Raw genomic sequence first — 15,801 nt, forward strand, 5'->3', positions numbered from 1 at the left:
CTTAAGTTTAAATTTGCATTATTAGGTCGACGTAAATTCAAATAGTAACTGCATATTATAGTCCATTACGAAAATGGTACCATATGACATCTCCAACGAGCTTTTCCAAAAGCCGAGTACGTATTTCAAATCATACAAGTTTTTTTACAATGTAATCAGTTTTGTTTCGCACGAACCGTTCAACCGTTCCTTCCTCTTCCTCGTCTCTACAGCTACAGACATCGTGGTACTTGTTGCCACATATTATCGGTTAGTCGCTTAAATTGCTTCTTTATAATAAGCTTACACGTGGCCATGGGCATAGAAATATTCTCCTTGTCTTGGATGAGGGGGATTGTAGTGCCAGATCTGGCCAGCTCATCCGCTATGCAGTTGCCTTCAATGTCCCGCTGACCCGGGACCCATAACAGACTTATAAAAAATTGCTGAGCCATCTCATATAGAGATTTTCGGAAGTTTGCTACGGTAGCCGAGTTCGATTTAATTGCATTAAGTGATTTGATCGCAGCTTGGCTGTCACTAGATATATTTAGATGAGTTGCGGTGACGGAAACTGGATGCAGTTCAGAGCTTCCCCGATCGCAGTGACTTCTGCCTGGAAGACACTGCAGTGGTCTGGAACTATGAAGGAGTGCCTTATGTTTAGTTGCTCGGAGTAGATACTCCTAAAACTTTATTTTCCAGCTTAGAGCCGTCTGTAAAGATTTGTATAGCTCCGTCTGAGCCAGGTGGTCCCTGTGTCTCTGTGAGGGATAATTATTTCAAAAGGAGTATCTGGATACTCCCTCGGAACGTAGTCGTCCGTTTTTGTGGGGACGATATTGTTTCCAATTAAGATGGATGAGTGACCAGTGTGCTGTGACACCCATTGGTCCGAGTCTCTTAGACGAATTGTAGCCATTTCTACCTGTTTCTTACCCGCTTCTTACCTGCTAGGTCAAAACTGTAAAGGCATAATATAGCATTTAGCCAAAGACAATATAAGTATAAGATGCGTAACGCCATACGAAATTTCTGCACACGAATTTTCGGGGCTGGCTCTAGAGCTGGCTCCAGGCTCTCTTGAAATTTTTTAGAGAGAGAGAGCGCTCTTGAGCCACGCTCATGCTACCATACGAGGCACACGAGGGTCGCCGTCGCGCCCCGTCGTCGCGACGCGAGTGTGCCCATACGCCAGCGCTGCGAAATACCCCACAGTAGAAGACCAACCCCAATTAAAAAACCATATATGTATATACCCCCAAACCGATACGATAATAATGATCGGATATACATATATAACGAGAAGGGTGGAGCGCCAAAGCGCGACCCTTACCCGTACTCAGTCGTATTTTTCATATGATTTTCAGAATTTAGAATTAAAAAAAAAATTTTACATATTACATTTTTTTGCTACATCTGTTATCTACATCTACATCTACAATGTATATTTTACATCTATCATGTAGATTATAGATGTACTATTCATATTCTACATCTTTTCCGCTAGGGGTTGCTCGCGCACTGAACGCGGCAGAGTGTGCGAGCGAGAAGGAAAATGAGTTTCGTTGTCGTTTGCGGGAGGGGGGGGCAGGGGAAGCAACTGAAAATTAATTTCGTCATTCTGGCTATAATTATGATCTGATCTAATTCAGATTCAGCAGTCTGGTAGATATGGGCATTCTCTACGATACTGCGCTTTTAGTTTTATCGTATCTTTAAAATTGTGCCTGCCACAGATTTTCGTCCTTTGTGGGGGCGAAAGGGGGCGGGGCGAAATTCTGAAATACACTTGTAGCAGTGGGATATCACATGAGTCTGGAAACCAAATTTGGTTGCCCTAGCTCTTATAGTTTCTGAGATCTAGGCGCTCATCGAGACAGACAGACAGACAGACAGACAGACAGACAGACGGACAGACAGACATGGCTATATCGACTCGGCTATTGATGCTGATCAAGAATATATATACTTTATGGGGTCGGAAACGTTTCCTTCTCTGCGTTACACACATCCACTTTTACCACAAATCTAATATACCCCTTAACTCTTTTTTGAGTACGGGTATAAAAATACATAATATATTTAATACATGAAATTCCATGAATCACATTGGAATAATTGCCATTAGGGTATTCAGGATGCGACGTATTCAACGCCGGTATATAATTTCGTTTCTCAACTCGTAAAAAGGTTTCCGTCTCGAAAATCGTCCGCTTAGCACAAGTACGCACACATACGTACTTGCTGTTCTGTGTGTACTTACACATGCAAGCGGGTTCTATTTTTAGATTCGCACGCTCTCAAATTTGTGCGAGCGAGATGGCGCGAATTTCGTCGCTGGCCGCAAAATTGTCTTGCATATGGCAATTGAAATGTATGAGCGTTACGCATCTTATACTTATATTGTCTTTGATTTAGCGCATCATTTTGGGGTAGTGTGGACAGCTCTACTGATTTATAGGGCGACAGTTCGCTGTACCTTTTCTAAATGTTAGGTGATGGTCCTTTTAGTGCATTCCACCACACCGTGAATCCGAAGAGTAATATTGGTCTAACTATTGCTAGATATATCCATTGGACTATGCTTGGGTTCATGCCCAAAACTTTTTGCAAGTGTAGAGGGCAAGGTTAGGTTAAGGCGGTAGTTGGTGAGAGGGGGAAATCCCCCCACCACAACTCATTTGGTCCTGCTACAGGACCGTTGTGATGACGCATGGGTGTGTCCCCCTTCTCCCCAACACCGTGGTGAGCAATCTGATTGCGGAGTTAAGGGCAGTACCATCGGGTGGCTTGGATGTATTTGGACAATATCCCTGGTCTGATTTCGGACAGGGCCAAAATGTCGGTGAGTAAGGGAGCCCCAAGAAGCCGTAGCCTACGGTTTCCCAGGGACGGACAGTGACAGAAAAAGTGGTGGACCGACTCCCCCTCCTGCTCGTCCCTGCAGCTTCTACAGAAGTCGTTATGAGGGATTGACAGTCTGGCAGCGTGTTTACTGATCTGCCAGTGTCCCGTGTTGGGTCGGATGACGGTAGAGCACTGTACTCTGCTGAGTTTGTAGAGCTCTTCCGAGCGTTTCTTCGATCGACTTGGCCAGATCGACCTGGAAGTTTTACAGGTGATGGTTTGCTGCCATCGTCTGTCGGCCATTAGCTCGAAGGCTTCGTGCGTTAGAAGCCTACACGTAGCAAAGGCATCGCTACCTGCTTCTTGGTAGTACCTTGCCTGGCTGGTTCGTCGGCAGCATCATTCCCGTGGATATCCCTGTGTCCGGGGACCCCTATTAGGGAGAGATCTAAATGTTCTGCGGTCTCATTAAGAGACCTACGGCATATGTTGACAGTCGTTGAGTTCGACGATATTGAGCCAAGTGCTCTGAGAGCTGCTTGGCTGTCTGAGAAGACACACACTGAGTGTCTGTCTAAAGAAAGTTTGGAGACGATAGAAATAGCCTCGTTTATTGCTTCAACCTCCGCTTGGAACACACTACAGTGATCCGGGAGTCTGAAACAATGACTTATGTTGAGCTCGTTACAGTAGACGCCACCACCCACACGGCCGTCTAACTTTGAGCCATCAGTGTATATGTGGATCGCATTTGCGGTTCCAGGTTCGCCCCTTTCCAAGTCCTCCCTGAGTGGGATTGATACCTGGAAGGGCGTCGAGAGGGGCATCGTCCCAACAAGGAAAATTATCCACCGGAAATATGGTTCATCAGAGTCCCAATTGTTTTAATCAGCGAAGAGTGCTGTTGAAAAGATACCCGTTCTGCCAGTCTATTCTGAATTTCTGAATAATAACGGGAGAGTACAATCGGGGTCTGTTTCATAAATCAATTTTCGTTTTTGAACTGCAAATGTACACACGTATAGAAATCTGAGCTGTGTACTATGCATTGATATCCCTGTATTTTTTAGTTGTGTACGTAAAGGTGTACTTAAAACAAACAAACAAAAAAAATATATATTTTGTCTGAGAGTAATATGTTTTAGTATTTAATATATTTCTGGTTCTTTTATAAATTTCCCATTAAACCTACCTCCCTATAATTCTAACATCGTCTTATAACAGTAAATTTATCGAAAGAAAATACAACAATTTTGAAAATTTATATAAAATTGATCAGATTTTCTAATGCACAGAGGCGTAGCTAGGTAGCAAAGGGTCCCGGTGCAAAAAAATTGGAATCAAATAATTTATTATAAACAGGGTTTTGTGTGCGCTTTATGGATTAAAAGTATTGGTATTAGGTGGTAAATCAAATTCTTTATTAGAAAATGTATGTGTTCAAAAAACTTTATTGTACTTTGCACATTTCTTGCCTTACCTTTCGCAAAATTACAACACTCGACAAAATTTAACTATTTATTTACGCTTCGAATAAAACCGACTTTTTCTGCGAGATTATTTTTATATTTTTAATTATGTTTTTTGTTTTCTTTTGTGTATAGGTGCATTAATTGGGCGTCGTTTAAAGTATTGTTCATAAAATTCAATTAAATTCAATAAAATTTCGTCTGAGGTGAAATTGGTTGACAAACCCTCCGAAAATCATACTTTAACTTTTGGAACGTTACTCCAGCCGTTTCTCCATAGAATTTTATGAAGAATACTTTAAACGACGCCTAATTATACAAGTCGAATTCGTGCTTGGATTTCAAACAGAAGTGTGTAATGAGAGATTTTTTGGTGATTTTCTGGTCAGAGTCTGGGCCCCTGAGCTTGGGGCCCCTTAAGCTCAATGGCCCCGGTGCGCCGCACCGTCTTGCACGTACGTAGCTACGCCACTGTGTTAAATGCTGGAAGATTTGCTAGGGAGCAAATAATTCTTTATTTATAATTTTTACTAATATTTTTTAATTTAATGTTAGGATTGCAGCTGATCTCCAAATATTCAAGTTCCAAATACATACATCCATACAAACGCACATTCCGCAAGTACATTTGATACAAAACCCACCCCAATAAACATATACCTTGGCACACTCCAAGTGCAAAGAGAATCCAAATAAAGTGTTTTAATTTCATCCATCTACATATAAATTCATTTCCATAGTTGGCGGCAATATATTTATATTGCCAACTATATACATGCATATAAACATAACGCACATGCAAAAAAATACTACACCCCGCAGAAAAATACCGCACTCCATACTACCGAACATACTCCGCGCATAGTGGCACTTTTTAATATACAAATTCTGCGATTTCGAGCAATTTACGCGTTCCTGCCATACGTTTTGGTCGCCACCCTAACGAATAGTATCTCCAAATACACAAAAAATTATCCAACCAAGGCACGTACTTATTTAACCCTTTATATTGCCAATTGTCAAATTGGTGTGTAGGGAGGCCCAATCTAAAAACTATCGGTATCGTAACCGAATCTTGCGTTCATTCAAACATAATAAATAAATAAAAAAAACCTTACTCTCGTCTTACAATTTCCAAACAAAAACAAGGACACAGCACGAAATAAATTGAACAATCCACGATTTATAATTTAAACCTTTTCGGCATCCTTTTTAGTTTTTTTTTTTCTGTTTTCCTTCGGTATTTCTCCCGATAGTTTTCCAGCGCCCACTCCGCAGTCATATTCTTGACTGCAGCTTCCGGTACCGCTTACGGCGACTAGGTTTATCTGCACTTTGTCGATCCAAACCGACATATAGAGCAAACTATCGCCCATTCCAATCAGCTATCGAGGATATAAATGCCATTCCGTCCGCTGTCCATCCGCAAATAACCCAGTTCTGCTCACGACTGCGTCAAAGAGGTAAACGGGGGAGCCCGCACTAACAATATTTCCTCCTCTCCTCGGCTCAGCGAAATATAAGTCACTCATTGTTTGAGAAACTGCACTGCACGGTGATCTCAAACAATCCGAGTCGACCCGACTATTGTTTTCCAACAAGCTCGAGGCCTTTTTCCTGGCACAAATTCCGAACAAATATTTGTTTCCGGGCGTCTTTCCGTTTCAACTCTACTCAGAGCAGTCTTCGGTCCTTCCAAGACTTCCAAAACCGATTTTCTGTGCGTGTGTGAGTTCGTAATATGCCAACAGGCCATAAGGACAGCAACAAGCTTTTGCCTCTGACCTATTCAAGCCGTTTACGCACCTCTTCCGCCTCCGGAACTACGCCGACACAAAAAATCAAGACACCCCTCACTCCGAGAGCAGCAAGTAGTAGCCCTGCTGCCAGAACTAAATCGGTTCTGTTTCCTTCTCCCGTGACCCTCAAGGTTCCAGCTCTGACACAAAAGGACCCGAAAGGCTCGTTCGTCAGTAGCCCCGTCAGCTCCCGCCACTACACCACAATGGCTCAATCCGCCACCTCTGTCGCTCGGACCAAATTGGTCGCCGCCATTGGCCGCCTTTCCCACCTGGCAGAGCGCATCTCCGCCGCACCAGCCGTCGCTCTTGCCGAAGTCCGCCGAGCACAAATCCTCACTATGTGGATGGACATCGAGGGCGAGTACAAGGCCTGCTCCGCGGTGATGGCTGACGAGGATCCAGCAATCCAGGCTGACATCCGGGAGGACTACGGAGAATGGTATGGGGCATTTGAGCAGTGCCTCAGTGACCTCAATGCTCAGCTGGTCACAACCACAGTCCATCCTCCTGCACAGCCAGTCCAACAGGGCGGCTGTCGACTGCCTCCCGTCAATATTTAGGTATTCTCAGGGGACTACGTCCGCTGGCCCACATTCCGGGATCTGTTCACTGCGGTCGTGATCAACAATCCTAGATTGTCTCCGGTAGAGAAGCTGTACTACCTCACCGAGAAGACCCGGGGCGATCCGAAGGCCATCGTAGAGAAATCCCCCCTCACCAATGACGGTTTCGAGTCCGCATGGTTAGCCCTCCATAGCCGATATGAGAACAATCGGCTTCTGGTTACCAACCAGATAAACATCCTTGCAAACATTCTTGCCCCGCGTAACTTCCGAGTGCAGTCGTGCTTTGAAGGATCTACAAAGTACGATGCAGGGGGTCCTAAATGCACTAGCTGTTTCCAACGTCTGCATCGACAATTGGGAGAGTATACTTGTGACCATCTGTGCTTCCAAATTGCCAAAGTTGAGCCGGGCGTTATGAGAAGCGTCCGTAACGGACAAAAAGGAGGTGCCGCCCTGGAAGGAGATCGACTCCTTCCTGACTCAGCGATGCCACCTTTTTCCCCATGGGTTCACAGGGAGAAGGTACAACATGGTATCGAGGGCTTCGGTTGGGGTTGTGCGTAGTCCACCCGTTATGCATGCGTTGGACACGGCTGAGTTTGCTAAGACAAGTTTTCTTGTCCAGTCCTGGCCACCATACAACCACTCGGTACATTTGGATTGGTCGTATGATGGCGGTATATAGCCACCGGACTAAATAAGGTTTTTTTTTTTTTTTTTTTTTGATCTGTTTATTAAGTAAAGAAATATAATAGAAAATAAATAAAGCCCGTTTTCCAGTTTTCAATCGAACTTCCTATAGAGGAGCAGGCCAAGATACTTGGCATTATTGCTAAAAACTAGCGCTTCCCCACAGAGTTTTGGGGGAGTCAGTGTCGGAATCTTGTACATCCTGGTGAAGAGTACTAGTTCCGTTTTAGACGGATAAAAACCTATCCCGCATTTGTCTGCCCACTGGGACAGTTTCATGAGAGTGCTTGTCATTCACTCGCATAGCAACTGTGGAAATTTCCCAGAGAATGCTATGGCAACATCATCAGCGTACGTCACCACGTGACATCCAACCCCATCTATCTCCCACAGCAGTTCATTTACTGCTACGTTCCATAGGAGGGGCGAGAGGACTCCTCCCTGTGGCGTACCTCTGCTGACAAACCTGGTTGAAGTTGACGTCCCCAGTGAGGCCTCAACGGTCTTGCATTGAAGCATCTGATCGATGAGACTCACCGTCCGGGAATGAGTTCCCAGGTCCGTCAGTGCACCCGTGATGGCGGTCGGGATGATGTTGTTCAAAACGCCTTCTATGTCAAGGAAGGCCACCAATGTGTATTCCTCACAGCTAAGGGACGTTTCAATGATCGATGTAATCGCATGTAGGGCCGTATCAGTGGATCTTCCTTTCCGATAGGCGTGCTGAGAATCAGAGATTAGATTGGGCGGAATACTCGCCCTGAGATGCAGCCCTAAAAGCCGTTCCATCTTCTTTAAAAGAAAGGTCTGAAATATTTGGGGGCAGTGTGCGAGGGTTTACCTGGCTTGGGTATAAAAACTACTTTGGTCTGAACCCATGTGTCGGGGATTTGTCCGTGAGAGAAGACTCCCTTGTTAATCTGTTTGAGCCAGTATGGCCCTTTGTCCGGCGTGAATCAGTTGGGCTGGGATGATGCACACCTCGGAAGTTTGTGTTGAGGAGAAGGTTAAGCGATTCATTGCTGGACGTCGTCCATGACTGATCGGCGTTCTTCAGGTAACCCAAGGTTGGGGTCGACTTCGCGCAAGCGTGAAGCTTCGGAGTTACTTTCGATTTTACTGCAGAACTTACGCCATGAGGCGCGTTTGGCTTTCCTAAGTTCCTTGTTATAGGTTGACAGACTGACCTCGGACCAGTTCTGCTCAACATTTAGAGCTTTGGCTCTGTTGAAGAGTCTCCGGGAGGCTTTCCGGAGTTCCCCCAGTTTCGGAGTCCACCAGTCAGGATTTGTCAAGCGCCGCATTGCAGGCTTCGGTAAATGTTTTCACCAGATTGGTCGTGTTCTCCCGTGAGATATCTTCCACGGGGGGGACTTAGGGAGAATACGGCACAGGTGGTCTGTGTAACGAGTCCAGTTTGTCCGCCTGAGATTCTGGAATAGGACTGTGCTCGGTATGGAGAATGAGAAAACAGTTTCCACGTACCTGTGGTCCGAGAAGGAGTGTTCTTCAAGGACCTTCCAGGATACTATGTTATTCTGTATCGTGTGAGAGGCAAGTGTGAGGTCCAGGACCTCCTCGCGATTTTTAATAATAAAGGTGGGATCGTTCCCCCGGTTTAATACGACCATCTAAATGGTCAGTATATAGATGAAAAGGGACTCACCCCGTTCATTGGTGTTAGTGCTTCCCCACTGACTGTGGTGTGCGTTGGCGTCGTATCCCACAATTAGGCCGAAGTCCTTGGCCTCGCAGTCTGCGATGAGAGCTCTTAGGGGCGCGAGTGGAGGAGGGTCAGGTTGGGCGTGACCCATGTATGTGGATCACATCCTCAGTGAGCTCTCCTGGCCTTCGAGGCTCACCGCTGGTCTTCGTTGCTGAAATTTGGGAGCAAAAATAAGTGCAACTCTCTTTTTGCAAGAAACTGCCTTCGTGTAGAGGGCCGCCGAGCGGGCATCTTGGCAGGCAAATCTGTCCTGGAGCTCTGCATCGACCAGATGCCATTTGTCCCGAGGGACATTACCGTCCTTGGCGCCCCTGTCCAGGACTCCAATTAGGGTCTTGCCCCTCGCCACCACAGCAAACCATCTGCGCCGGGTTGGTTTTCGCCCGCTTGGCTTGCTGGGCATGGCCTGGCTATTGAGCGGGACCATCTGCTGAGCGGTGCCGCTTGGTCGGGGCCTTGGCTTCGCCCTTTCCAGCTTTGGCTGCCTGGAAATTCGGGGTAATTGAGCTGGCCCAAAGCCTCTGCTCCTTCTCCTTCACCGACGACCTGAAGTCAGGGTCGTCGTTTGACAGGATGAAAGCTAGAAGACGGCGGACCGATTGAGTCTCCTTCCCCGTCTTCTTAGGACCTGGTTTCCCAGGCGTTGATGTAGAGGGAATGGCTTGTCCCTCCGGTACTTTAGGAGAAGTACCGAGCTCCTTTGTTGTTTTGATATTTTGTTAGGGCATATAGTTTCCACGAGTAGGATGGAAGGCGATAGTCGCCCGAGGCATAATCCGCTTGCCTCGGGAAGCCTGATTTAAACTGGAGGTCGGCAGGTATCCAGAGTTTGCATGTACTGCACCGAACTCCCCCTCGGCCACGCATCCATTAGCATATCCTGTTTCACCGTGGATTGGGGTAATTTCACTACGAGAGTTTTCTTCTCTCCGCCCGACTACTGTATTTGGTTGTGAACAACACAAGTTCCGTTTTCCAGGGATAAACTCCCAGTCCGCGTGACTTTGTTCATTATGAAAGTCGCGCGAGCTTTGCGGTCATTAGATCGCAAAGATTCTGAGGGAATTTTTTTCGAGAAAATAATGGCAACGTCGTCTGCATATGCCACCACTTTGCAGCCCTGAGTAACTGTAACTGAGGATTTATGGTTCTCAGCTGTAGTCTCTCACAGGTTTTGTGAAGAAAGGACGAAAGACTGATTGGTCTGAAGTCTTTTGGGGTTGTGTGTAAGGTTTTCCCTGCTTTGGGAGGAATTTTCCCCACTATGAGTATCTTTCTGAAGATACATTAAAGCCAGTTGATAACCATGTCTCCGGCCTTTTGCAGTTGGGGATTTGTACGGTTCAAAGCTGTTTATTGCCCAGCTTATATTCCGTTTGGAAAGGATGTGTGGGGGGGATAGTACTGTTGTACTGTACTTTTCCCAGTTGGTTTTCATGGTATTAATGTAGTCAGTAGGTTTTGGGCTTTCGAGACGCATCGCAGCCTATTATGAGGCCTGTCGCTGGCTATCTTGCGAACGAGGTCACTTGGAGGAGACCGCTTTCTTCCCATTGGTCCGATGGGCTGGACATCTTGGTGGCATTCTGCCGACAGAGGATATTGCCAGCGATCCGTTTTTCGGCATAAGTGAAAGTTTTCGCTTGGGCGCTAGTCGATGGCAACTCGCCCCCGCAACTTGACCAACAGTCATTGCCACTCTGCCAAAGTACCGGTTTTGGGAGCCGATTTACCACCCACCCCGGTTCCGGGATGGGACCCTTTTGGGTTCGCACCAGCCCTCTTCGCCGAGCAGAATTTGTTTGCTGTGTAGCGGGTTTATTTATTTATTTACTTATTTCCTAGTGCGACAAGAAAGATTCTTATAAATTAATGCACTAGTCGCAAAAAATTAACCGTAAAAGTAAAATTATTCTTTATTTTGTTATAAAATGAGTTGGTTTGATTAACTTATTTAACCAATTTGTTAAATATTTTTTTTTTTAATTTATTCTTTGATTTAATTGTATTTTTGTTATGCTTCAAACATTTTTATATTGTAATTACATGAGTTAATTATTTGTTTTTAAGAACAAGTTTAATTTTTTCCTTAATTGCGATGCACTACTAATTTTCTTTAAATGTCGTGGTAGCTGATAGAGCTGCAAAAACATCGAGCCACTATCGATAGTATCGATGGCAACATCACTGATTCGATTAACGAGGTTTTTTTCCGATAGTTCGATAGTGGTAAAAGTGAGCTTTATATCCTTTTTACACTGGGCGCGTCTGCTATTGATATCGGCATAGACGCAATGAAGCAGAAAAGGCGTTTACATTGGAAGACGTGCGTCTTGAATTTGGATTTGGGTGTTTGATGACAAGGAAAGATACACAAATTTTTGAAAATCAACAGAATTAAGCAAGACGTCAGGAAAATGGACGAAAAAGAATTGATTCTCATATTTAAATATTATTTTCAGACATTTCATTGTAGAGTTTGTGGGAGTTCTTCTTCAAATTATGAAAATCACCGAAGTTCGTCTCCAGCAGTGTCTTAATGGCATCAGGGGGTCAGAAAAATTGCATATGATAATAATACAATCAGTTTCAAGTATTTTATTTAATGACTATGTATATTTTCACCTTTTTGCACAATCATACATTTTTAGCGCCAAAATTTGATTTTTGATCTATAATTTTTTGTTGTTATTAGTGGTGATAGTTGCGCTGATAGGCAGAAAATCCCAAAAATGAGCAAAAGCAATCGAATATATCGAATAGACGCACAAAAAAACTGCGTCTCCGGGAAGACGCAAAGAAGCATGACGCAGTCCCAATGTAAACAGCCTATTAGATGCAAAGCATGCCGACATGCAAAATTTTAACTAAGAACTAATGGATTTTTTTTATGCTGGCCAGGTAATGTTTTTATACCCGTACTCAAAAAAAAGTTAAGGGGTATATTAGATTTGTGGTAAAAGTGGATGTGTGCAACGCATAGAAGGAAACGTTTCCGACCCCATAAAGTATATATATTCTTGATCATCATCAATAGCCGAGTCGATATAGCCATGTCCGTCCGTCCGTCCGTCTGTCCGTCTTGATGAGCGCCTAGATTTCGGAGACTATAAGAAATCAAATTTGGTTTCCAGACTCATGTGATATCACACTGCTACAAGTGTGTTTCAAAATTTCGTCACGCCATTTTTGGCCCCACAAAGGACGAAAATCTGTGGTACCCACAACTTTGAAGATACGATAAAACTAAAAAAATACCTACCAGATTGCCGAATCCGGATCAGATCAGATCATTATTATAGAATAAAGAAATTAATTTTCAGTGGCTTCCCCCACCTCCTCCAGCATGAGACTTCGCTACTCATTCATTCGTGACCTTTGCGGAGAAGATGTAGAATCTACATTGTTTATGTCTTGTTTAGCACAAAAAATTAAAAAAAAAAACCAATAAAGCCAATTTATAGGTTGGTTATGTTTATGGATCTCTTTATCTAGCACTGAAATTTTTAAAAATTTTGTCATTTAAAGTACAAAATATGAAAAATTGTATTATTTAATTTTAAAATAAGCCAATGGAAATAAAAATGTTAATGCCTATTCCCACAGGCACAAAAACTCGGGGTTAAGATTGTTTGGGGACATGTAGTCCTCTGAAAATTCGCTTATGAACGCTCTGCAAAACTTATGCAGGATATAGCAAAGTATATTATTCTATGGCGATACGCTTTTCCAAAGAAATTGCGGTTCGGCAGCTCATGTCCTTCTTTCATAGCACTTCCAAACGATTGTAACGAACCATGGATGCCATGGCAATTGGGCCCGCAACCTTCCAAAAGGTATTTTTTGGTAATTTTTTTATGTTTGGTTAACGAATTTTAAACGACGCCTAATTAATGCACCTATACACAAAAAAAATAGAGAATACAGGATATCATTTTTTTTCGACTTTTCCTGATTTTTTAAACTACTTTTGGCTTCGGCGCTCCCCCATGACCTGCCGGCTGGGGTATAGCCGGTATAGCTCTTGGGTACCTTACGCTTGCTGAGCCCCCTCATCGCGGCAAGATGGTAGTTCTCCGAGGGGGAAATTCTGATCTGATTCAGATTAAGCAATCCGGTAGATATGGGCATTCTCTACGTTTTTAGTTTTATAGTATCTTTAAAATTGTGCCTGCCACAGATTTTCGTCTCTTGTGTGGGCGGAAGGGGCTCGGCGAAATATTGAAATACACTTATAGCAGTGTGGTATCACATTAATCTGGAAACCAAATTTGGTTACCCTAACTCTTATAGTCTCGGAGATCCAGGCGCTCAACAACGGACGGACAGACAGGAAACGTTTCCGACCCCATAAAGTATATATATTCTTGATCAGCATCAATAGTCGAGTCGATATAATGGCTATATCTATACATTATGGGGTCTGAAACGTTTCCTTCTCTGCGTTACCCCTTAACTCTTTTTTGAGTACGGGTATAAAAAATTGTTAAATCCCGAAATCTATTTTGGTCCACAGCAGAAAGAAAAAGTTACAGTATGTCAACTAATTGTTTGCAAAATGAAATAAAATTTGTTAACCAAACCTAAAATATGGAAAAAATGAACAAAAAATACTTTTTGGAAGGTTGCGAGCCCAACTGCCAATTGGGAACAAAGAAAACGAAAAAGGGTTGTACATTTTTTACCTGATCGCGTTCCTTTCAAAATAGCAAAGTTCTTTACAACCAGACGTAAGATACTAGAGTTATGTGAAAAAAACAAGCGCTACCTCTGAAAAAAAGCTTAAAAAAAATACCAGACTTCAAAAATTCTTCAAAAAAAAGTTCTGCCATAAAAAAAAAACCATAATTCTTTAAAAAATTTTAAAGCCCCATTTCTATCAGAAAAAGTCGGTTTGGATCCTTGAGGAAAAAAAAGTTCGATTTTGTCGAGTAGTGTAATTAAACATTATACATGTTAAGTTAATAAAATAAGCATTTTTGTAAATCACTATCCAATCCGCTGACTGAATTTTCACTTAACTATTCCGCTCTCAATCCGCTGCAGACCGAGGTGGCCTCCTAGGGCGATTCGGACTTTCGAAGTTAATACAGTAATGCCACATTTTTGATGATGAATTCGGAGCAGTATATTTAATATTAATTATATTGAAAGCATTCTGTTGTTCTTTAATTAAGCATTACAAAAAATAGCTCATTGCAGTAAAACTTCCTTTACGTCAAACGTGTGCATACTTTTTGTGCAAATTGTGAAAACATTTGTAGTTCTACCAGGTGCTACCATCGCTTAAAAATGATAAAACAGAACTAACAAAACATTTCTACACATTATTGCCATTGTATTTATGTCAAAAACCCCTGTTCGGCTAAGTGGATACCCATGGCAGCACAAATAAAGGCATAGCGATCATTATACCAAAAACTGGTAATTGTAATGAACTAAATTTTCAGTAGTTTGAGAAGACAATCGCAAAAACCACATACGTATCGTCTGAACGTGAAAACGAGTCCGATGCGCATCTGAGAAGCCTGCGCTGCAAGGTTTGTATTCTAATATGTTGCCTCCGTAGTTCGATGGCCAACAGTCTCGGTAAAAGCATTTTAATAAAGTTTACCGCAAAATTCAGATGTGGGTTGGGCCCGCATCCTTCCAAAAGCTATTTTTTGTTAAATTTTTTCATTTTTAGGTAATGAGCGATACCTTAAACGACGCCAAATTAATGCACCTATACACAAAAAATAGAGGACACAGGATATAATTTGTTTTCGACTTTTCCTGAGTTTATAAAGTCAAAATTTCATAAAAAAATACCGCGCATAAATCATCATTTTTGCATTTCAATGCTTTATAATTCCCAGTCGGTAAGCTGAAATCACAAAGTGTTTGGGCTTAACTTCTGTTTTAATTATCTTTTCAAAATAGCGAAGTTCTTTACAACCAGACGTAAGATACTAGAGTTATGTGAAAAAAACAAGCGCTACCTCTGAAAAAAGCTTACAAAAAAAATACCAAAATAACCAAATAACCTTCAAAAAAAAGTTCTGCCATATAAAAAAACCATTATTCCTAAAAAAAATTTAAAGCCCCATATCTATCAGAAAAAGTCGGTTTGGATCCTTGAGGAAAAAAAAGTTCGATTTTGTCGGGTAGTGTTATTACATCAGATATGTCGGACTGCATACGTTGAAGACTCGTTGTCAGCAGAGTTAGTTGTGCTGCGAGCCTTAGGTATGACTGAGTTAGATGATCGCCGTGATACGTTCCTCTTTCTCGGCTGATTGCTGCCACTTGTTGTTCAAATACTTTTAGGCGGTTGCCTATGGCTGACTTATCCTTCTTGATTACGTTCATTGTGGAGTCGACAATTGACGTTTGATTTCGTAGTAGATTTAGCAGAAATTTTTCGTTGGTTTGTACCTTTTTGATTACTTCGGCCATTTTCTCAGCATACGTAGAGCAAAGTACACCGAACAGCTAGTGTGCCACGTTTTGTACTATATCCAGCGGTGACCTGCGTTGTCGAGATGCTTTCAGTAGCACATTTCCTGTTTGTAGTTATTTTGACAAATGTTGAAAGTGTTGAAATATGGAGTTCAACGATGGAAAATTTTTTAGTTCAGGGCACATGTGTCTTAGTGCGGACATTCCGGCTGACATGACTTGCATATCCTTCCAATATGGATCCAAGTTGTAGTATATAATCATGATCCATTCGGAAG

The 15,801-nt window shown here is 42.9% G+C and overlaps 1 protein-coding gene across 1 annotated transcript in view; it reads left to right on the forward strand.

The window, feature by feature from the left end:
* LOC111076108 (transcriptional regulator ATRX homolog) overlaps window positions 1–15,801 on the forward strand; it is a 256,306-nt gene that overhangs the window by 74,827 nt on the left and 165,678 nt on the right. The gene's annotated exons all lie outside the window — the stretch shown is intronic.

This window comes from Drosophila obscura, unplaced genomic scaffold (assembly GCF_018151105.1).
Source record: "Drosophila obscura isolate BZ-5 IFL unplaced genomic scaffold, ASM1815110v1 contig_137, whole genome shotgun sequence".
NCBI classification, from domain to species: domain Eukaryota; kingdom Metazoa; phylum Arthropoda; class Insecta; order Diptera; family Drosophilidae; genus Drosophila; species Drosophila obscura.